The sequence below is a fragment of the Bombina bombina genome, chromosome 9 (genome assembly GCF_027579735.1).
Source record: "Bombina bombina isolate aBomBom1 chromosome 9, aBomBom1.pri, whole genome shotgun sequence".
NCBI classification, from domain to species: domain Eukaryota; kingdom Metazoa; phylum Chordata; class Amphibia; order Anura; family Bombinatoridae; genus Bombina; species Bombina bombina.
Window position 1 is genome coordinate 213,704,299 of NC_069507.1, and position 23,212 is coordinate 213,727,510.

Below are 23,212 nucleotides of genomic sequence, written 5' to 3' on the forward strand. Positions count from 1 at the left end.
TGGGTAATAAAGGGATTATCTATCTTTTTAAACAATAAACATTCTGGTGTAGACTGTCCCTTTAAGTAGTTACACTAAAGCACCAGCTCAATTGCAATGTGTTGATTAACTACAGAATAAAGTAATTTTTAAAGTTTTATAATATATTGCAGCAGTTGAAAATTGCATTGCATTGCATAGAAAAAAAATGAAGTTTTGTTCAGTTTTTAAAATGTCTCTTGAATAAATGTGTTTTCTTTCCTCTTGGTCTAACATCACATAATTATAATATAAGGCAAAAATGTAGTAATAAAAAGGTTCATTGCTCACAAGAACGTCTTACATTCAGGAGTAACAGGAAAGGCTAGGGGGCAGGGTTGAAAAAAATCCCTGAGAGCCAATTAACAATCAATGCACTTGCGCCTTACAGCGCTGCTCCGTATTTGACTGTTCTTTTCAAACAGTGCTTTACTTTGGCTGCACTGTATTAATAAAAATTTAAACAGTGCAGCCAGAGCACAGCGCTGCTTGAAGAGAACACCTACCTGATGTGTAGCAGCGTTGCAAAGTGAAAGTGCTAACAGTTCCTGCACGTGTCTTGTTCTATCTCAGATCGCTGCATGTTCTGCTTTGGGGAGCTCTTGAGGTCTGGAGTTAGGAAGCCTTGCCTTCTGGGCTATGATGCCTTTAAGTAAAAGCAAGTTAATTCATTCAGAAGTTTTGCTTAAAATTGGTGAAATAACATAAAAACAAAATGAGGTATTCTGTGAATTTAGTCAATTTTTCTAGAAGCTGTTCCCTCCAACCTGCGAATGACTGGAGTCAAAAGGTAAGTTCCAGTTTTTTTCAACCTTTATTCCAGGCAATTAATAGGTTAACCCACTGCTGCAACTGTGGTTTACAGCAGTGATTAAAGCTTGTGCAAAATTCACAGGATATACGTATATGCATTTTGTGATTGGCTGATGGCTGTCACATGATGCATTTGGAAGGAAAATGTAACTGACATTTGTCATGAACAAATCTACTTCTCATTTGAAATTCAAACTAAGTGCTTTTGCATTGTCTGTTTATTATGCATTTATTGATTATGCTATACTGCTGTGTTTAGTGGCCCTTTAAACATGCTAACTCTTATACCATAGCAGGCAGATTACACCACTGTGTAGGGTGGTCACCTGTCCTCAACAAAAATAAGGGACAATCTGTTGGTGATTGGCACAGTGGTAGATGGTGGTCACACAATACCTCATAAAAAGGTCTACCTTAGTCCCTAGTCCCCACAACTGAGCAATAATTTTATCCTGTGTCTGCCAGTAACATACAAAGCAATAATTTTACCTCTGACTGCCAGTAACATACAAAGCAATAATTTTATCCTGTGTCTGCCAGTAACATACAAAGCAATAATTTTACCTCTGACTGCCAGTAACATGTAAACGGAAGTGATCTGATTCTCTTGACTTTCCCTCACTTCTTTCTGCTCCATATTTGCAATGTATTCAGGCATCTTTGTAAGAAAAACTGCTCTGCTCCAGACTCGAAGGTCTATTTCTACACCTATCTCTCTTTCCCACATCTTCATCAGTTTTCACCTGAGAAAGACCATTGAGTCAAGAAGAAAGTGGTAGCAAAATGACAGAGGCTTCATGAAGGCAAGTCCAGAATTCTGTTTCTCTCCCACCTTGTTAGTGGAAGCCTTTTATGTTACTCTAACATTTCAGCATGCAGTATTTTTGTAAGAAAAACAGAATTTATGTTTACCTGATAAATTACTTTCTCCAACGGTGTGTCCGGTCCACGGCGTCATCCTTACTTGTGGGATATTCTCTTCCCCAACAGGAAATGGCAAAGAGCCCAGCAAAGCTGGTCACATGATCCCTCCTAGGCTCCGCCTACCCCAGTCATTCGACCGACGTTAAGGAGGAATATTTGCATAGGAGAAACCATATGGTACCGTGGTGACTGTAGTTAAAGAAAATAAATTATCAGACCTGATTAAAAAAACCAGGGCGGGCCGTGGACCGGACACACCGTTGGAGAAAGTAATTTATCAGGTAAACATAAATTCTGTTTTCTCCAACATAGGTGTGTCCGGTCCACGGCGTCATCCTTACTTGTGGGAACCAATACCAAAGCTTTAGGACACGGATGAAGGGAGGGAGCAAATCAGGTCACCTAAATGGAAGGCACCACGGCTTGCAAAACCTTTCTCCCAAAAATAGCCTCAGAAGAAGCAAAAGTATCAAACTTGTAAAATTTGGTAAAAGTGTGCAGTGAAGACCAAGTCGCTGCCCTACATATCTGATCAACAGAAGCCTCGTTCTTGAAGGCCCATATGGAAGCCACAGCCCTAGTGGAATGAGCTGTGATTCTTTCGGGAGGCTGCCATCCGGCAGTCTCGTAAGCCAATCTGATGATGCTTTTAATCCAAAAAGAGAGAGAGGTAGAAGTTGCTTTTTGACCTCTCCTTTTACCGGAATAAACAACAAACAAGGAAGATGTTTGTCTAAAATCCTTTGTAGCATCTAAATAGAATTTTAGAGCGCGAACAACATCCAAATTGTGCAACAAACGTTCCTTCTTTGAAACTGGTTTCGGACACAGAGAAGGTACGATAATCTCCTGGTTAATGTTTTTGTTAGAAACAACTTTTGGAAGAAAACCAGGTTTAGTACGTAAAAACCACCTTATCTGCATGGAACACCAGATAAGGAGGAGAACACTGCAGAGCAGATAATTCTGAAACTCTTCTAGCAGAAGAAATTGCAACTAAAAACAAAACTTTCCAAGATAATAACTTAATATCAACGGAATGCAAGGGTTCAAACGGAACCCCCTGAAGAACTGAAAGAACTAAATTGAGACTCCAAGGAGGAGTCAAAGGTTTGTAAACAGGCTTAATTCTAACCAGAGCCTGAACAAAGGCTTGAACATCTGGCACAGCGGCCAGCTTTTTGTGAAGTAACACAGACAAGGCAGAAATCTGTCCCTTCAGGGAACTTGCAGATAATCCTTTTTCCAATCCTTCTTGAAGGAAGGATAGAATCCTAGGAATCTTAACCTTGTCCCAAGGGAATCCTTTAGATTCACACCAACAGATATATTTTTTCCAAATTTTGTGGTAAATCTTTCTAGTTACAGGCTTTCTGGCCTGAACAAGAGTATCGATAACAGAATCTGAGAACCCTCGCTTCGATAAGATCAAGCGTTCAATCTCCAAGCAGTCAGCTGGAGTGAAACCAGATTCGGATGTTCGAACGGACCCTGAACAAGAAGGTCTCGTCTCAAAGGTAGCTTCCAAGGTGGAGCCGATGACATATTCACCAGATCTGCATACCAAGTCCTGCGTGGCCACGCAGGAGCTATCAAGATCACCGACGCCCTCTCCTGATTGATCCTGGCTACCAGCCTGGGGATGAGAGGAAACGGCGGGGAACACATAAGCTAGTTTGAAGGTCCAAGGTGCTACTAGTGCATCCACTAGAGCCGCCTTGGGATCCCTGGATCTGGACCCGTAGCAAGGAACTTTGAAGTTCTGACGAGAGGCCATCAGATCCATGTCTGGAATGCCCCACAGCTGAGTGACTTGGGCAAAGATTTCCGGGTGGAGTTCCCACTCCCCCGGATGCAATGTCTGACGACTCAGAAAATCCGCTTCCCAATTTTCCACTCCTGGGATGTGGATAGCAGACAGGTGGCAGGAGTGAGACTCCGCCCATAGAATGATTTTGGTCACTTCTTCCATCGCCAGGGAACTCCTTGTTCCCCCCTGATGGTTGATGTACGCAACAGTTGTCATGTTGTCTGATTGAAACCGTATGAACTTGGCCCTCGCTAGCTGAGGCCAAGCCTTGAGAGCATTGAATATCGCTCTCAGTTCCAGAATATTTATCGGTAACAGAGATTCTTCCCGAGACCAAAGACCCTGAGCTTTCAGGGATCCCCAGACCGCGCCCCAGCCCATCAGACTGGCGTCGGTCGTGACAATGACCCACTCTGGTCTGCGGAATGTCATCCCTCGTGACAGGTTGTCCAGGGACAGCCACCAACGGAGTGAGTCTCTGGTCCTCTGATTTACTTGTATCTTCGGAGACAAGTCTGTATAGTCCCCATTCCACTGACTGAGCATGCACAGTTGTAATGGTCTTAGATGAATGCGCACAAAAGGAACTATGTCCATTGCCGCTACCATCAACCCGATCACTTCCATGCACTGAGCTATGGAAGGAAGAGGAACGGAATGAAGTATCCGACAAGAGTCTAGAAGTTTTGTTTTTCTGGCCTCTGTCAGAAAAAATCCTCATTTCTAAGGAGTCTATTATTGTTCCCAAGAAGGGAACCCTTGTTGACGGAGATAGAGAACTCTTTTCCACGTTCACTTTCCATCCGTGAGATCTGAGAAAGGCCAGGACAATGTCCGTGTGAGCCTTTGCTTGAGGAAGGGACGACGCTTGAATCAGAATGTCGTCCAAGTAAGGTACTACAGCAATGCCCCTTGGTCTTAGCACAGCTAGAAGGGACCCTAGTACCTTTGTGAAAATCCTTGGAGCAGTGGCTAATCAGAAAGGAAGCGCCACGAACTGGTAATGTTTGTCCAGGAATGCGAACCTCAGGAACCGATGATGTTCCTTGTGGATAGGAATATGTAGATACGCATCCTTTAAATCCACCGTGGTCATGAATTGACCTTCCTGGATGGAAGGAAGAATAGTTCGAATTGTTTCCATCTTGAACGATGGAACCTTGAGAAACTTGTTTAAGATCTTGAGATCTAAGATTGGTCTGAACGTTCCCTCTTTTTTGGGAACTATGAACAGATTGGAGTAGAACCCCATCCCTTGTTCTCTTAATGGAACAGGATGAATCACTCCCATTTTTAACAGGTCTTCTACACAATGTAAGAATGCCTGTCTTTTTATGTGGTCTGAAGACAACTGAGACCTGTGGAACCTCCCCCTTGGGGGAAGTCCCTTGAATTCCAGAAGATAACCTTGGGAGACTATTTCTAGCGCCCAAGGATCCAGAACATCTCTTGCCCAAGCCTGAGCGAAGAGAGAGAGTCTGCCCCCCACCAGATCCGGTCCCGGATCGGGGGCCAACATTTCATGCTGTCTTGGTAGCAGTGGCAGGTTTGTTGGCCTGCTTACCCTTGTTCCAGCCTTGCATTGGTCTCCAAGCTGGCTTGGCTTGAGAAGTATTACCCTCTTGCTTAGAGGACGTAGCACTTTGGGCTGGTCCGTTTCTACGAAAGGGACGAAAATTAGGTTTATTTTTTGCCTTGAAAGGCCGATCCTGAGGAAGGGCGTGGCCCTTACCCCCAGTGATATCAGAGATAATCTCTTTCAAGTCAGGGCCAAACAGCGTTTTCCCCTTGAAAGGGATGTTAAGTAGCTTGTTCTTGGAAGACGCATCAGCCGACCAAGATTTCAACCAAAGTGCTCTGCGCGCCACAATAGCAAACCCAGAATTCTTAGCCGCTAACCTAGCCAATTGCAAAGTGGCGTCTAGGGTGAAAGAATTAGCCAATTTGAGAGCATTGATTCTGTCCATAATCTCCTCATAAGGAGGAGAATCACTATCGACCGCCTTTATCAGCTCATCGAACCAGAAACATGCGGCTGTAGCGACAGGGACAATGCATGAAATTGGTTGTAGAAGGTAACCCTGCTGAACAAACATCTTTTTAAGCAAACCTTCTAATTTTTTATCCATAGGATCTTTGAAAGCACAACTATCCTCTATGGGTATAGTGGTGCGTTTGTTTAAAGTGGAAACCGCTCCCTCGACCTTGGGGACTGTCTGCCATAAGTCCTTTCTGGGGTCGACCATAGGAAACAATTTTTTAAATATGGGGGGGAGGGGACGAAAGGAATACCGGGCCTTTCCCATTCTTTATTAACAATGTCCGCCACCCGCTTGGGTATAGGAAAAGCTTCTGGTAGCCCCGGCACCTCTAGGAACTTGTCCATTTTACATAGTTTCTCTGGGATGACCAACTTGTCACAATCATCCAGAGTGGATAATACCTCCTTAAGCAGAATGCGGAGATGTTCCAACTTAAATTTAAATGCAATCACATCAGGTTCAGCTTGTTGAGAAATGTTCCCTGAATCAGTAATTTCTCCCTCAAAAAAAACCTCCCTGGCCCCATTAGACTGGGTTAGGGGCCCTTCAGAAATATTATTATCAGCGTCGTCATGCTCTTCAGTATCTAAAACAGAGCAGTCGCGCTTACGCTGATAAGTGTTCATTTTGGCTAAAATGTTTTTGACAGAATTATCCATTACAGCCGTTAATTGTTGCATAGTAAGGAGTATTGGCGCGCTAGATGTACTAGGGGCCTCCTGAGTGGGCAAGACTCGTGTAGACGAAGGAGGGAATGATGCAGTACCATGCTTACTCCCCTCACTTGAGGAATCATCTTGGGCATCATTGTCATTGTCACATAAATCACATTTATTTAAATGAATAGGAATTCTGGCTTCCCCACATTCAGAACACAGTCTATCTGGTAGTTCAGACATGTTAAACAGGCATAAACTTGATAACAAAGTACAAAAAACGTTTTAAAATAAAACCGTTACTGTCACTTTAAATTTTAAACTGAACACACTTTATTACTGCAATTGCGAAAAAACATGAAGGAATTGTTCAAAATTCACCAAATTTTCACCACAGTGTCTTAAAGCCTTAAAAGTATTGCACACCAAATTTGGAAGCTTTAACCCTTAAAATAACGGAACCGGAGCCGTTTTGAACTTTAACCCCTTTACAGTCCCTGGTATCTGCTTTGCTGAGACCCAACCAAGCCCCAAGGGGAATACGATACCAAATGACGCCTTCAGAAAGTCTTTTCTAAGTATCAGAGCTCCTCTCACATGCGACTGCATGCCATGCCTCTCAAAAACAAGTGCGCAACACCGGCGCGAAAATGAGTCTCTGCCTATGCTTTGGGAAAACCCCTAAAGAATAAGGTGTCTAAACAGTGCCTGCCGATATTATTATATCAAAATACCCAGATAAAATGATTCCTCAAGGCTAAATATGTGTTAATAATGAATCGATTTAGCCCAGAAAAAGTCTACAGTCTTAATAAGCCCTTTTTGAAGCCCTTATTTACAATCGTAATAAACATGGCTTACCGGATCCCATAGGGAAAATGACAGCTTCCAGCATTACATCGTCTTGTTAGAATGTGTCATACCTCAAGCAGCAAGAGACTGCTCACTGTTCCCCCAACTGAAGTTAATTGCTCTCAACAGTCCTGTGTGGAACAGCCATGGATTTTAGTGACGGTTGCTAAAATCATTTTCCTCATACAAACAGAAATCTTCATCTCTTTTCTGTTTCTGAGTAAATAGTACATACCAGCACTATTTTAAAATAACAAACTCTTGATTGAATAATAAAAACTACAGTTAAACACTAAAAAACTCTAAGCCATCTCCGTGGAGATGTTGCCTGTACAACGGCAAAGAGAATGACTGGGGTAGGCGGAGCCTAGGAGGGATCATGTGACCAGCTTTGCTGGGCTCTTTGCCATTTCCTGTTGGGGAAGAGAATATCCCACAAGTAAGGATGACGCCGTGGACCGGACACACCTATGTTGGAGAAAAAGAAGATATGTGTACTAGACACACTAATCCTCCAGGGGGCGCTCTTAACAGATGTATAATATCATATGGAAAAGCAACAAATCAAAAATAATACTTAAAAACAATAATAAACATGCAAGTTATAGTCCATACAAACAAAGTCCAGAAGGAGGAGAATACTCTAAAAAACAAAATGGTCAGCTCTCTGCCATAGGAGGGTCAGGATCCTGGTAATTCGAAAGTTCTAGGAGAGAAGAACACAGAGGCGCCCAATGGCCTAATACAATATACACATACCATATACACAGAGTGGATACAAGTAAGTAAAATAGATACTCACAAACGGAGAGCACCTGAAGGTTCAAACAAGCAAACTGGAACCTCACAGTTGCCCAGCTAACTGATATAAACAGCCAGATATTCAAAGGGGAGCCCCCACTTGTAGATTCCGAGGTGTACCTATATACAGGGAGACAGAGCCAACATAGCCCAGCACAGTTTGGTACAAAGATGTGTGTATTATAGAAATAAGCACACTTACATGTTCCAAAGCACCCCCAGGTGCAATCAAAACAGGCTGGAGCTGACTGATTCCAAGGGTTCAGCAGGTCACAAAAAACTCTAAAAGAGTTCAGGGATGAAAAATATCACCAAAAGAACAGCAGCAAGTGTATAGATAAAAAATATATACTTTATTAAAATGCATTGGTGATATTTTTCATCCCTGAACTCTTTGGGAGAGGTGTCAGTACTATCATTTGTTAAAGGGACAGTGAGCACTTTAGTTTGCCCTTTTCCCTATAATTGTGTATTTTCCAGTCTTGAAAATGGAAAAAATGGCTTAACAAGCCTAACCTTCCTGCATATATCTCCCCAAGTTTCAGTTTATCTTATCTTCTCTGCTGAAGCCAAACAATGGTACTATGTCAGATCCAGGTCTAAATTGACTCCTCCAAATAAGTAAAGTGGTAGGTGGAATATGGCCATTGAAAAAACTATGCAGAAAACAAGGTGTTAATCTATTATAATACTGTTTAGACTCTGCTGATATGTTAATCTACTGGAAGCCTTCAGGAAAAAGGTGTTTACTGTCCCTTTAAAGATCACAGAGACAGATGTTTATAATATGCTAGAATCAGCTGCATGGATACAAGGGACATCTGAGAGATTCCAAAACATGTGGATACACTGGATTTTAAATAAACAGAAATATGTAGGTACATACAGATCAACACTAAGTAACCAATAAGGCTTTTTTAGGGCAATTAAATTGGAGAGAATAGGAACTTTCTTAAATATAGATATCGCGTTCTAAAGAAATCTACAACATTGTCACTGCTCGACGGGAAAAGTTTAAAGTTAAAGGTTTTTCTTTGTATACAGTTATGAAGTTTAGGTTTAGGGAAATTGGATAAGAGGGGGGAGGGGGTGGAGAGGGAGTTAGGGAAGGGGGGAGAAAAATTGATGAAAATGATATAAACAGGGTGCTGAAAACTTTAATTGTTTTAAGAATACTAGGACATTGTAACCCAGCACACTGTTTTATTATGTTGTATTTGATGTGATCCATGACAATAAAAATTATTTCAACTAAAGATCACAGAGACAAAAATCAAAATAATAAATTGTGGCCCATAAGAAATGAGTTTGACACCCCGGCTTAGAGGGTTATTATAAGTTTAGTATCTCTTTAAATATCCAGTTGGGACATGAAACTTGCAACAATAATATATCATATGTCTGATATAGTATATATATATATATATAGTATATATATATATATAATATATATATATATATATATATATATATATATATATATATAATAATATATATATATATATATATATATATATTACAATTCCTGAGCTACAGTAACTCTGTGTATGTTGTAGTGGTGACGCACCTGCCCATTAGGGGAGTCCATCATTTTCATATCAAAGACAACATCAGAAAAATGTTCACTAAAAGATTGAAATCAGATTTCAGAAATTCTATGATGATGTTTAAATATAGGTCTATATTTTGCTTACAATGATCAGTGCTTTAGTAAGACACTGTATGTCATTGTGAAGTATTGCAACTTTACATACACACCCCAAAACAAAAAACTCCAGAAAAATAAGTTTGAACAACTCAGAACATAAGACATATTCTGGTCAATTGTACTCTGGTGTGTTACAGTGACTAACCAACCCAGCAAAATGCATGAAAAGATGCTGGACAAATTGGGAAATTGCTTTATTGCAACGAGCTATAGCGTGATATTGTATACATAACTCACACTTCTCTCCAATCAGAGCCCCATGCACAAAATAATTACTCTTGCAAGACATTTCTCTTGCCTGGTACCTTCTGGTTGTTATCCAAGTAACTGAGCGTAAAACAGGGAGTTAATCTAACATTATCCTCGCTAAACAACCACTGCTTCTGATCTTTTACTGCTTCCACAGAACATCTGTGTTAGTAAAACAATTACCTGCAAAACTGCTCATTTGTTCTGTAATCATTAATTGGACCCTGACAGGATTCTAAATTGGAGGAAGGCATCTGTTATCTTATTAAATTGACAAAAGCGTAATCACAATCATTAACACTTCATTGTCAAAATTGAACTTCAATGGTTTGTATATAATAATTTACCTTTACCATTTATTTTTCTATTTTTTTCAGCAGTTATATTTCATTTTAAAAATTGGAATGTTATATTTTGTCCTCTGAATGTGGGTTGATTTTATCAAAAGTATCAAAGAAATTACAAAATGAAAAAAAATTAAAGGGACAGTCTACACCAGAATTTTTATTGTTTTAAAAGATAGATAATCCCTTTATTACCCATTTCCCAGTTTTGCATAACCAACACAGTTATAATAATATACTTTTAACCTCTGTGGTTATCTTGTATCTAAGCCTCTGCAAACTGCCCCTTTTTTCAGTTCTTTTGACAGACTTGCAGTCTAGCCAATCAGTGCCTGCTCCCAGATAACTTCTTGTGCACGAGCACAGTGTTATCTATATTAAATACGTGAACTAACACCCTCTAGTGGTGAAAAACTGTTAAAATGCAATCTGAAAGAGGTGGGCTTCAAGGTCTAAGAAATTAGCATATGAACCTCCTAGTTTAAGCTTTCAACTAAGAATCCAAGAGAACAAAGCAAAATTGGTGATAAAAGTAAATTGGAAAATTGTTTAAAATTACATGCTCTATCTGAATCATGAAAGTTTATTTTGGCCTAGACTGTCCTTTAAAATAAATGAGCATTTTGGCTTTCACTGTAGCTCTTTCTGGCTGTTAGGTGAACAGAGCAGCCAGTTATCCAGGAGAACTTCAGACCTCACATTTTCTGTCAGTGGCTGACAAATTTAGGGGCAACAAGAATATTGAAGAACCAGGTAAAGGTGATCATATGTAAATATAAAATCCTTTTAAAATGTAGGAGTCTGTAAAATTCTATAAATCTTAGAAACGTGACTCTCAGGATTTGTTAAAGGGACATTACACACTTTAAGATAGTAATATCAAATGTTTAATTGTATGCAGTAAAACAACTTTGCAATATACTTTTATTTTATTTTTTTCCCTTTTCCTGTAATTTAATTCTGAATATTGTTGGCTTCCCATATTTCTGTTAAAAGTGGAAGTGCAGACACAGCTGTAATCCACACAGTCATTGGTTGCACACTCTAGTAAGCCATTTATAACTGTCTCTAATTGGCCTTGGCAGAAAAAGAAACCTAAGTTATTATATGGAGGCACCCACTGCATTAGGAACATTAGGATATTACTTATTTTTCAATATTTAAACTACTAAATGTATATATTATTCTCAGGCTAATATTTGCTCTGAATACATCATTCCAGCAATCATTTATTTAGTGTTTAATGTCCCTTTAATGGGACATAAAAGTGAAATAATAAAATTCCCTGCAGGTGGGTTAAGCACATAGTTAAAGTCAGTTCCAGAGCAGCAATGCACTACTGGAAGCTAGCCCTCAGTAGTGTATTGCTGGTCCTGAGTCTACCTAGGTATTTATCAACAAAGGATACCAAGAGAACAAAGTATATTTGATGACAGAAGTAAATTGCATTCTCTATCTGAATCGTGAAAATGTAATTCCTCTATTAAAGAATCATACAACTCAAAATTTAAATACACACTAATGCATACTAATTCTGAATAGAAGCAGTTTTGCAGTACACATGTATTAGAAAAATTGCTTCTAGTGAACATTATAATGGTTTTAGCTATCAATTTTCCTGTGCACAGAGCATAAGCCTCTGGGTGCAATATTGGGAGGATTATCTCCCTGGTTTTAACTGCCAGAGTTTAGCATTATTATTATATATGCTGCAATAAATCTGTTCTATTATTATTTCTATCCTGCCTAGATAGCGGTAAATATTAAATATGCTCCCGGATTGAAGAAACCTTTATCCTCTATATCATAGTTATGATCTATTTAATTTGTTTGTCAACCCTTGAACATAATATGGATTAAAACGCACATGTAGAACGTATGCCTCATACATTAAACAATAAATTATTTGTATTTGATTTCTGCTAACTCTATGTGTTTTTACATTTGAGTGCGGATGGATGTTTGGAAGATTCGAGTTTCATTATTTTAACGATTGCAATTTATTAAAAGTTATATTTTAACATCTCCTTATGCTACTTTCTATAATAATAATGCTAAACTCTAGCATATATAATAATTATCCAGTCTGTGTGTAACTTACTTCAAGTTGTAACTCACAACTAAGTATATCTTCATAAGCCTCTTACACCTGCATTTAAACACCACTCCTAATCAAAGAGCATACTTAGCGTTATCGCTGACACATATAAGCCAACACAGGCTCTCTAAGCAAGTGTATTGTTTGAATGGGAGTGCACAAGGCATATTTACATATGCTCCATGCACATGGTCAAAACTATCCCCAAAATTGTCATAACTGTTACCAAAAAATATCTAATGCAAATGCACGTGTATTCGAAACATGTTTTTTTTCTTCAAAAATTGAAATGGATTAATGTGCATTTTAATTTTGAGTTTTATGTCCGAACAACAATGGCATATTTTCAGAAAAATGTGCTACAGACTTGTTCGGTAATGCTTGGTGCCACATAGAAAGACTATTGAATCAAGAACAAGTTTTACAGCACATAAAGCTTTGCAAGAGCAGAGCAATATAGCACATATATTGCTAGTTTTAGTACCACTACAGTGGGGTCTCCTGCAGGTTGCAATTACTTTATGAGCTACCCTCTGCTTGTTCATCTTTTAATCAGAGCTTGTTCAACATGGAAGGGGAGTGGGCCTAAATACCAGCCAGCAGCTGCTCGCTTGTACTCATTGCTACAGTTTCCTGCTATAAGAAGCTGTTTCTGTTCAAACAACAACATAAAACTCTAACTAACCAGGGTATTGATATGCAGAAGAGAGTAAGGCGGAACAGGACCCTGGCTGAGGGCTAACGGCCTTCTGTCCCAAGACAGCAGACACACTTACACCTTCACGCCTAATTTAATGCCCAACTATGACTTTACATACAAGAAGATAGCCTTTGTTTAATTCAGTTTGTAAAGGATATGTCACCCTAACAGACTGTGCTGTTTATTATTAGACTAACGTGCTCAGGCCACTACAACCACATTCCATTCAATTGCTTGAATGGCTTTGTTTATTCCGCCAGGGTTGATTTCAGATTATAAATGGACCAAAATGGGTAAGAACCCAAATTGTTTTCTTTCACAATTCAGATAAAGAATGCAATTTTAAACACATTTTTTATTTACTTCTATTATATATTTTTTTGTTCTCTTGGTATCTTTAGTTGAAAATCAGTGATTTAAGTTTAGGAGCGTGCACATTTTTGGAGCACTATATGGCAGCACTATTTCCTGCTATGTAGTGCTCTAGATGCCTACCTAGGTATCTCTTCATCACAAAATATCATGGGAACAAAGCAAATTTGATATTAGAAGTAAATTGGAAACTTTTTAAAAATGGTATACTCTGTCTGAATCACAAAAGAAAATGTTTGGTTTCATATCCCTTTAATTTACTTGACATAATTTCAACAGAATGGATACTACTAGGGCTGGGCAATATGGGGGGGGGGGGGAAGCGATTGTGATTAATCGCGATTTTCTTATAAATTACTAGAACACCTTAATTTTGCACACGTGATTGGTCTCTCCCTCTGAGCAGTCAGCGTTCCTGGGATGGTCCCGGGGAGGAGCATAAACAGGGAAGGAGGTTTGTAGCATGAGAGTGGCCCATCGGAATTTAGCACCGACGCGACACCGGCTTTTTCATGGTAATTCCTGTTCTGTCACTACAGTTCCTGTGAGCCCCACGTCTTCACATCTGAGGGAAAATATTAACTTGTTCTAATGTTTAAAATGCACTCAGGTCCCTGAGAGGCAGCTTAGAAAATACTATTTCAAATTAAAACACAGTGCATAATAAAGCTGCTAAGTGATTTATAAACAATGTATTACGTATGGCACTTGCTAACACTTCAATAAACACATGAGGTGCATTTTTCCCCCCATACGTATACTTTATTAGCGTTTTAGTCTCTCAGCTGCCTCCCAGGGACCTGAGTGCATTTTAAACATTAGAACAAGTTAATATTTTCCCTCAGATGTGAAGATGTGGGGCTCACAGGAACTGTAGTGACAGAACAGGAAGTATCATGATCCCACAGCACCGCTTGTAATAAAAAAGCCGGTGTTGTGTCGGTGCTAAATTCCGATGGGCCACTCTCATGCTACAAACCTCCTTCCCGGTCTATGTCCCGCCCCTCCTCCCCGGGACCATCCCAGGAACGCTGACTGCTCAGAGGGAGAGACCCGTCATGTGTGCACTCAGGATCTTCTCTTTAGTCGCCGCTAAGCCTGTTCACATGGAGCGAGTGATGTCACTTCTGGACGGGGCTAAAAATAGCACACTCTCGCAGTTTTTAAATCGCGGCGGTTAATCACGGTTTAAAACCGCATATGCAGTTAATCGTGCAGCCCTTGATACTACTCAAAGTGCTATTGTATTTACTCATTTATCTGTAGCTTCCTTAAGAGTTATTCTCTAATATTAACCCCTTGCAGGTGCTAGTGGGTAAAGCTCCATAGGTTTTGGGTTCTGTCACCTTGGAGCTCACATATTGCATGTATTATGTTTAGCGCACACAATACAGAGTAAGAGGTTTACATTTTTGCAGTTTTTATATACACAATTTACATAACATATAAATTTAGCTGTAATCATTCTAGCGCTTACTTTTCACTCTTAATACCAGCGGTAAGAATGACAAGCACAAAACCCCACATTAAAACCCCTTATCGCTCTTACACAAACTTTTGCACTCCACTTGTAATCTGGCCCATAGTAAAATGAAAGTAACTGTTTAAAAAATCATTATTGTAACACATTAGATCAGGACTCGACAAACCCAGGCACTTCGCACCGCTGGCCGCCATCAGCCACATGTAAAAGTTAGCTTGGTGCGGCTGGATTTGTTTTTGGCTCCTGAATTTATGGACTGGGTCCTAGATTTTGAACAAATTGGTCAAGCTCTGCGTTAAATAATTTTCTTATTGTAGGTTTATGTGCCAATACAAAATGACTGATTGTTCTCTCCTCTTACAATAGAGTCAGCAGGAGGAAACCTCTGCTCACCATCATTCCTGCTATTACTGGATTTAAACAACCAGACACTGTAAATATACAACCAATTCAGCATTGATATGCAAGTTTAAACTGCAGCTAGCAGCCCTCTCAGTGTGAGGTAAATATCTCTGCACCATTTTCCTCCTTTGAGCTCTAACGCTGGTTAAATATAGAACAGAAGACTTAAATGTAACAGAGAGCAGGACACTAAATATAGATGCAACTTTATATAGCATGAATAAGGATGTCAACAATTTTACAGACTACTCACAAGACACGCATTGCCACTAATTACTAAACTTTCTGAGCATGACATGACATTAGGTGAAGGTCGGGTAGCTAACTTTTAAAAATAAAAAAATAAGGGAGACAAAGGAATAAACAGATTTTACATAGGAAATTGACAAATTATACAGAAGTTACTGAAAAAACAACTTTATTTTACAATTTTATACAGTTTCTTACAACAAAATTCTTCATACAAATCCTCTTCATTCACACAGTCAAGCTGAATACATTCAACACATTTAAAGGCCCATGAAACCCATTTTTTTTATTTTTTTTTCATGGTGCAAGTTGAACCTTTGATAGATTGTTTTGTTTTTTCCAGCAGACCTAGCATATTTACACTATTCATTTATTTTATGTATATATCATGAAGCATATTTTTTTTTTTTACAGCCTTGTTTATTAAAATTTTAAGTGTTTTTTTTTGGGGGGGGGGGTTGTCGCTAAACTCTGTTGTAAAAAGAAGGGGGCTATCCACAAAAAACAAAGCCCTTTAGGTATATGTTCCCATAAGGAGTTCCCATAAGCCTCTACTCAAGTAAATGCAAATGTATGCATGCCAGGTAATCACTATAACCCCAGTGATCCCTGGCTATAAAAACCTGTATAGGGGCTTTATTTTTAAAGAGGAGTTTCTGGGTGTTAAAACAAGGGGGTCATGGGGGTCTTTTGGCCATTATGATGACCTGTTATAAGTGCCTAGAGGACCCCCAGCCTGCTTTAGAAACAAAGTGTGGGATATTTTTATTGTTGTATGTGTGTGTGTGCTTTAACCCTAAGGTGCTTACTTTCAAATGGTAGATCTTGGTGATTTCTAGGATTTAAAGGAAAGCCAAGATCTAGTGGATTAAATACTTACCCCCCCCCCCAATCCAGTTATCTGCATTTAACTCATTGTGTTGATGAGGACCAAACGTTGTTATGTGCCGGTAAGGGGTTAAACAACCTTCTAATTTAGCTTGGTTATCAACTTTTCTTTGTCCTCTTGATATCTTTTGTTGAAAATCAGAGAGGTAAGCTCAGGAAGGTGCAGGTGTCGGGAGCACTATATGGCAGCAGTTTTGCAAGAATATTAACCATTTCTACCCCCTGCCATGTGGTGCTTACCAGACACCTACCTACGTATCTCTTCAACAACCATGGGGACAAAGCACATTTGATAATGGAAGTAAATTGGAAATGTTTTTAAAAATTGTATGGTCTGTCTGAATCACAAAAGAACATTTTTGGGTTTCATATCCCTTTAAGTTGCATTCGGAGTAAACAAATTAAATTGTCAGACACATAAAAATGATTAACTAAATAATGCACCTGTCATGGTTGATTATATATTTCCTACCTGTTCTATGTTAAATTATTGCATCTATTGTGTATTATTATTGTTTCTGTATTTTATTGTACCCTATTGTATCAATGCAATGTTTTGTGGACCCAGGACATACTTGAAAACGAGAGAAATCTCAATGTATCCTTCCTGGTAAAATATTTTATAAATAAATAAAATACAGGAGAACAATATTACATGTTTGAAATTAAGTTTTTACAAGCAAAAAAATAAGGGAGAAAAAAGTTCTAAGAGCAGGATAAATAAGGGAGCCTGTAAAAAGGTTTGGGCAAATAAGGGAGATCGCTAGAAATAAGGGAGGGTTGTCAAACCTAGGTGAGGGCTACCAGAATATGTTTGTCCTCTACGTGCACATACAGTAAGGTATATAAATACAATTTGCTTGAACAACAGGGAGAACTTGCCAGGTACCAACATCATTGCCGTCCATTATAATATATAGGTAATAAGATCACTGAGACAATACACCTTGTCTCATGTTTTTATTACCACCAGCGCTGCTAAACCTAAGATATATTATACATATTATATCTCAGCAATTAAAGGGTTGTAGATCCCCACCACAGACCAGTAAAGTAGCTGCTACAAGACAGTTTTAAAAAGCACTGCTTTCGCTTTTTTTTGTTCTTTTAAAGTTAGCTTACATGGAAGATACCAATAGAGAGCAATCATATCAAATATTAAAGTCGCTAAGTTTTTTTTTTTTTTTATAATGCAGCATGTTTTATATTATATATATATTTACCGATCGCATTTTCTAATGTGTTCCTCCGCCCCCTCGCCTTCTTCCGGGTTAGTGCGGGCTTTACACTTCAACTGACAGAGCCGTCATTCACGTCACTATGCGTGCTCGTACCTGAAATGGATAATTTGGTGCATGCGCAGTATGACGAACTACACTGAGATACATACTAACAAAGAATCGGTTTATTCATTGTTTAGTATCTCAGCGTAGATCGTGTGAACAGTCTATCAGCGTCGCGGGATTCCCAAAATACTGCATCCGTATATTATTCTATATTTTAAGTATATTGACTACGCCATAAAATCTATATATTACCATTATGTATATATGATTTTGCCTAATTGAACAATAATGTAATCTATACATAATGTAAATTATAAGCAAAACAAAAATTAAAATAGCAAGAAGTAGATTTCTTTAACATATTTTTAACTTAGTAAATAATTGCCAATAAGTTCATAAAACAACATATTTGGGAAGTATATGCAACAAAATGCTGGGGCTGTAACTCCTCTGCATACTATTATCTTCCATATCCCTTAAAGGACATGAAACCCCAAAAATGTATTTCATGATTTGGATAAAACATACAATTTTGAACAACTTTCCAATTTACTTCTATTATCAAATTTGCTTCATTATCTTGTTATCATTTGCTGAATAAACAGTGTTGCACTACTGGCAGCTAGCTGAACACATCTAGTTAGCCAATCACAAGACACCAATCAGCAGCTAGCTCCTTCTATTGTAGGATATGTGTTTTTTCATTTTCAACAAGGGATACCAATAGAAAATAGAAGTAAATTTAAAAGTGTGTTAAATTACACGCTCTATCTGAATCATGCAAGTTTTTTTTTTTTTTTTTAATTATGACTTTCCTATTCCTTTAAACGCCACCCTTACAAAAAAATTAAAACTTTATTAGCATTTGAAAGTGTCACTACAATTGCATTGTTTTGCAGTCCAAAGACATTTTCCTTGACAAGTTACTAGAGTATGTTTATGTTACCTCCTTCATAGTAGCCAGTTAGGGACAGATATAATAGAGCTCCTGCACTGATGAAGCAATAACTATGTAGTATGTTGCAGGGCCAGTTTCTGGATCCTGCAGTATGTACTCCAGCCTCTCTGGGGACAGTGGGAAAACCAGTTTTCCAAGTTAGTTTACAGGAGAAGGTGGCAAAATAATGGCAAAAGTACACTGGAAAGGTTAATTTTTACTAAGCATAATTAAATGTTTTATTTAGTATTAATGTTGTGTTTACGGATCTTTTATGAAGTATTTTTTAATCATATACAATGGTTCGAACCTTGTTAAATAAGGACAACCTCCATAAATAAAGAAGAGCATCTTTCACCCATGGTGCTCTCCCTCCAACTCCTCCACCAGGGTTCCAAGATAAAGGACGTAGCCAGTAGAATATATGTACTCATGTAATTTGGTGATAAAGGAAACAGCCTAGATCCGGAAGAGTGACAACTCGCAGATATAAGGTCCTACTTTGTTATGACACATTATAAAACACCTTCTATAGCAGCTCAGATGCTACTGTGTGTGTTTTTTTCCTCTGTATTTTATGTCATATGTTCCAACCCACAAACATCAGCCATAGATACATGCTTTGTGATAGAAGTGCATCTAGAGACAGATATTTGTGGTCCTCTTTCTCTCCAAGTACCTAATTTGTAACCCCAAATTAAAGGGACAGTCTAGTCAAAATTAATCTTTCATTATTCAGATAGGACTTTTAATTTTAATCAACTTTCCAATTTACTTTTAACATCAAATTTGCCTTTTTCTCTTGGTATTCTTAGTTTAAACTAAACATAGGTAGGCTCATATGCTAATTTCTAAGCATTTGAGGGCTGCCTCTTATCACATGCTTTTTAAATCTCTTTTCAACACAAAGAGACAGAAAGTACATGTGGGCCATATAGATAACACTGTGTTCAGGCACAGGGGGTTATTTAAGATTTAGCACAAAACAATGCTAAATGTAAGACAATAGATAATAAACAGTCACAGTCATGTGATCAGGGGGCTGGAAGAAGGTTCCTAGATGCAAGGTAATCACAGAGGTAAAAACAGAATTTATGCTTACCTGATAAATTACTTTCTCCAACGGTGTGTCCGGTCCACGGCGTCATCCTTACTTGTGGGATATTCTCTTCCCCAACAGGAAATGGCAAAGAGTCCCAGCAAAGCTGGTCACATGATCCCTCCTAGGCTCCGCCCACCCCAGTCATTCAACCGACGGACAGGAGGAAATATATATAGGAGAAACCATATGATACCGTGGTGACTGTAGTTAGAGAAAATAATTCATCAGACCTGATTAAAAAACTAGGGCGGGCCGTGGACCGGACACACCGTTGGAGAAAGTAATTTATCAGGTAAGCATAAATTCTGTTTTCTCCAACATTGGTGTGTCCGGTCCACGGCGTCATCCTTACTTGTGGGAACCAATACCAAAGCTTTAGGACACGGATGAAGGGAGGGAGCAAATCAGGTCACCTAAATGGAAGGCACCACGGCTTGCAAAACCTTTCCTCCCAAAAATAGCCGCCGAAGAAGCAAAAGTATCAAATTTGTAAAATTTGGCAAAAGTGTGCAGTGAAGACCAAGTCGCTGCCTTACATATCTGGTCAACAGAAGCCTCGTTCTTGAAGGCCCATGTGGAAGCCACAGCCCTAGTGGAGTGAGCTGTGATTCTTTCAGGAGGCTGCCGTCCGCCAGTCTCATAAGCCAATCGGATAATGCTTTTAAGCCAAAAGGAAAGAGAGGTAGAAGTCGCTTTTAGACCTCTCCTTTTACCAGAATAAACAACAAACAAGGAAGATGTTTGTCTGAAATCTTTAGTAGCCTCTAAATAGAATTTTAGAGCACGGACTACGTCCAAATTGTGTAACAAACGTTCCTTCTTTGAAACTGGATTCGGACACAAAGAAGGTACAACTATCTCCTGGTTAATATTTTTGTTGGAAACAACTTTCGGAAGAAAACCAGGCTTAGTACGCAAAACCACCTTATCTGCATGGAACACCAGATAGGGCGGAGAACACTGCAGAGCAGATAACTCTGAAACTCTTCTTGCAGAAGAAATTGCAACCAAAAACAAAACTTTCCAAGATAATAACTTAATATCTACGGAATGTAAGGGTTCAAACGGAACCCCTTGAAGAACTGAAAGAACTAGATTTAGACTCCAGGGAGGAGTCAGAGGTCTGTAAACAGGCTTGATCCTAACCAGAGCCTGAACAAATGCTTGAACATCTGGCACAGCTGCCAGTCTTTTGTGAAGTAAAACAGATAAAGCAGAGATCTGTCCCTTCAGAGAACTTGCAGATAATCCTTTCTCCAAACCTTCTTGTAGAAAGGATAGAATCTTAGGAATTTTTGTCTTGTTCCATGGGAATCCTTTAGATTCACACCAACAGATATATTTTTTCCATATTTTATGGTAAATTTTTCTAGTTACAGGCTTTCTAGCCTGAATCAGAGTATCTATTACAGAATCTGAAAACCCACGCTTTGATAAAATCAAGCGTTCAATCTCCAAGCCGTCAGTTGGAGGGAAACCAGATTCGGATGTTCGAATGGACCCTGAACAAGAAGGTCCTGTCTCAAAGGTAGCTTCCATGGTGGAGCCGATGACATATTCACCAGGTCTGCATACCAAGTCCTGCGTGGCCACGCAGGAGCTATCAAGATCACCGAGGCCCTCTCCTGATTGATCCTGGCTACCAGCCTGGGGATGAGAGAAAACGGTGGGAATACATAAGCTAGGTTGAAGGTCCAAGGTGCTACTAGTGCATCTACTAGAGTCGCCTTGGGATCCCTGGATCTGGACCCGTAGCAAGGAACCTTGAAGTTCTGACGAGACGCCATCAGATCCATGTCTGGAATGCCCCATAATTGAATTATTTGGGCAAAGATTTCCGGATGGAGTTCCCACTCCCCCGGATGGAATGTCTGACGACTCAGAAAATCCGCTTCCCAATTTTCCACTCCTGGGATGTGGATCGCAGACAAGTGGCAGGAGTGATCCTCCGCCCATTGAATTATCTTGGTCACTTCTTTCATCGCCAGGGAACTCCTTGTTCCCCCCTGATGATTGATATATGCAACGGTCGTCATGTTGTCTGACTGAAACCTTATGAATTTGGCCTTTGCTAGTTGAGGCCAAGCTCTGAGAGCATTGAATATCGCTCTCAGTTCCAGAATGTTTATCGGGAGAAGAGACTCTTCCCGAGACCATAGACCCTGAGCTTTCAGGGATTCCCAGACCGCGCCCCAGCCCACTAGGCTGGCGTCGGTCGTGACAATGACCCACTCTGGTCTGCGGAAGCTCATTCCCTGTGACAGATTGTCCAGGGTCAGCACCAACGGAGTGAATCTCTGGTCTTTTGATCTACTTGAATCGTCGGAGACAAGTCTGTATAATCCCCATTCCACTGTCTGAGCATGCACAGTTGTAATGGTCTTAGATGAATTCGTGCAAAAGGAACTATGTCCATTGTTGCAACCATCAATCCTATTACTTCCATGCACTGCGCTATGGAAGGACGAGGAACAGAGTGAAGTACTTGACAAGAGCTTAGAAGTTTTGATTTTCTGACCTCTGTCAGAAAAATCCTCATTTCTAAGGAATCTATTATTGTTCCCAAGAAGGGGACAGAGAACTTTTTTCTTTGTTCACCTTCCATCCGTGAGATCTGAGAAAGGCTAGGACGATGTCCGTATGAGCCTTTGCTTTTGACATGGACGACGCTTGAATTAGGATGTCGTCCAAGTAAGGTACTACTGCAATGCCCCTTGGTCTTAGAACCGCTAGAAGGGACCCTAGTACCTTTGTGAAAATCCTTGGAGCAGTGGCTAATCCGAATGGAAGTGCCACAAACTGGTAATGCTTGTCCAGAAAAGCGAACCTTAGGAACTGATGATGTTCCTTGTGGATAGGAATATGTAGGTACGCATCCTTTAAATCCACGGTAGTCATAAATTGATTTTCCTGGATAGTAGGTAGGATCGTTCGAATAGTTTCCATTTTGAACGATGGTACCCTGAGAAATTTGTTTAGGATCTTTAGATCCAAAATTGGTCTGAATGTTCCCTCTTTTTTGGGAACTATGAACAGATTGGAATAAAATCCCATTCCTTGTTCTCTTATTGGAACTGGATGTATCACTCCCATCTTTAACAGGTCTTCTACACAATGTAAGAATGCCTGTCTCTTTATTTGGTTTGAAGATAATTGAGACCTGTGGAACCTTCCCCTTGGGGGTAGTTCCTTGAATTCCAGGAGATAACCTTGAGAAACTATTTCTAGCGCCCAAGGATCCTGAACATCTCTTGCCCAAGCCTGAGCAAAGAGAGAAAGTCTGCCCCCCACTAGATCCGGTCCCGGATCGGGGGCTATCCCTTCATGCTGTTTTGGTAGCAGTGGTAGGCTTCTTGGCCTGCTTACCCTTGTTCCAGCCTTGCATTGGTTTCCAGGCTGGTTTGGGTTGTGAAGTATTACCCTCTTGCTTAGAGGACACAGAATTAGAGACTGGTCCATTTCTGCGAAAGGGACGAAA

At 39.6% G+C, this 23,212-nt stretch overlaps 1 protein-coding gene and 1 long non-coding RNA gene across 2 annotated transcripts in view; both read right to left on the bottom strand.

Annotated features, from left to right (window-relative positions):
* Window positions 1-23,212, bottom strand: part of LHPP (phospholysine phosphohistidine inorganic pyrophosphate phosphatase) — a 49,776-nt gene that overhangs the window by 21,621 nt on the left and 4,943 nt on the right. The gene's annotated exons all lie outside the window — the stretch shown is intronic.
* LOC128640211 (uncharacterized) lies at window positions 1,427-8,038 on the bottom strand. The gene is made up of 3 exons (XR_008399307.1): window positions 7,918-8,038; window positions 7,731-7,821; window positions 1,427-1,574 (listed from the first exon to the last, which is right to left on the bottom strand). It is a non-coding gene; the product is annotated as an uncharacterized LOC128640211 (long non-coding RNA).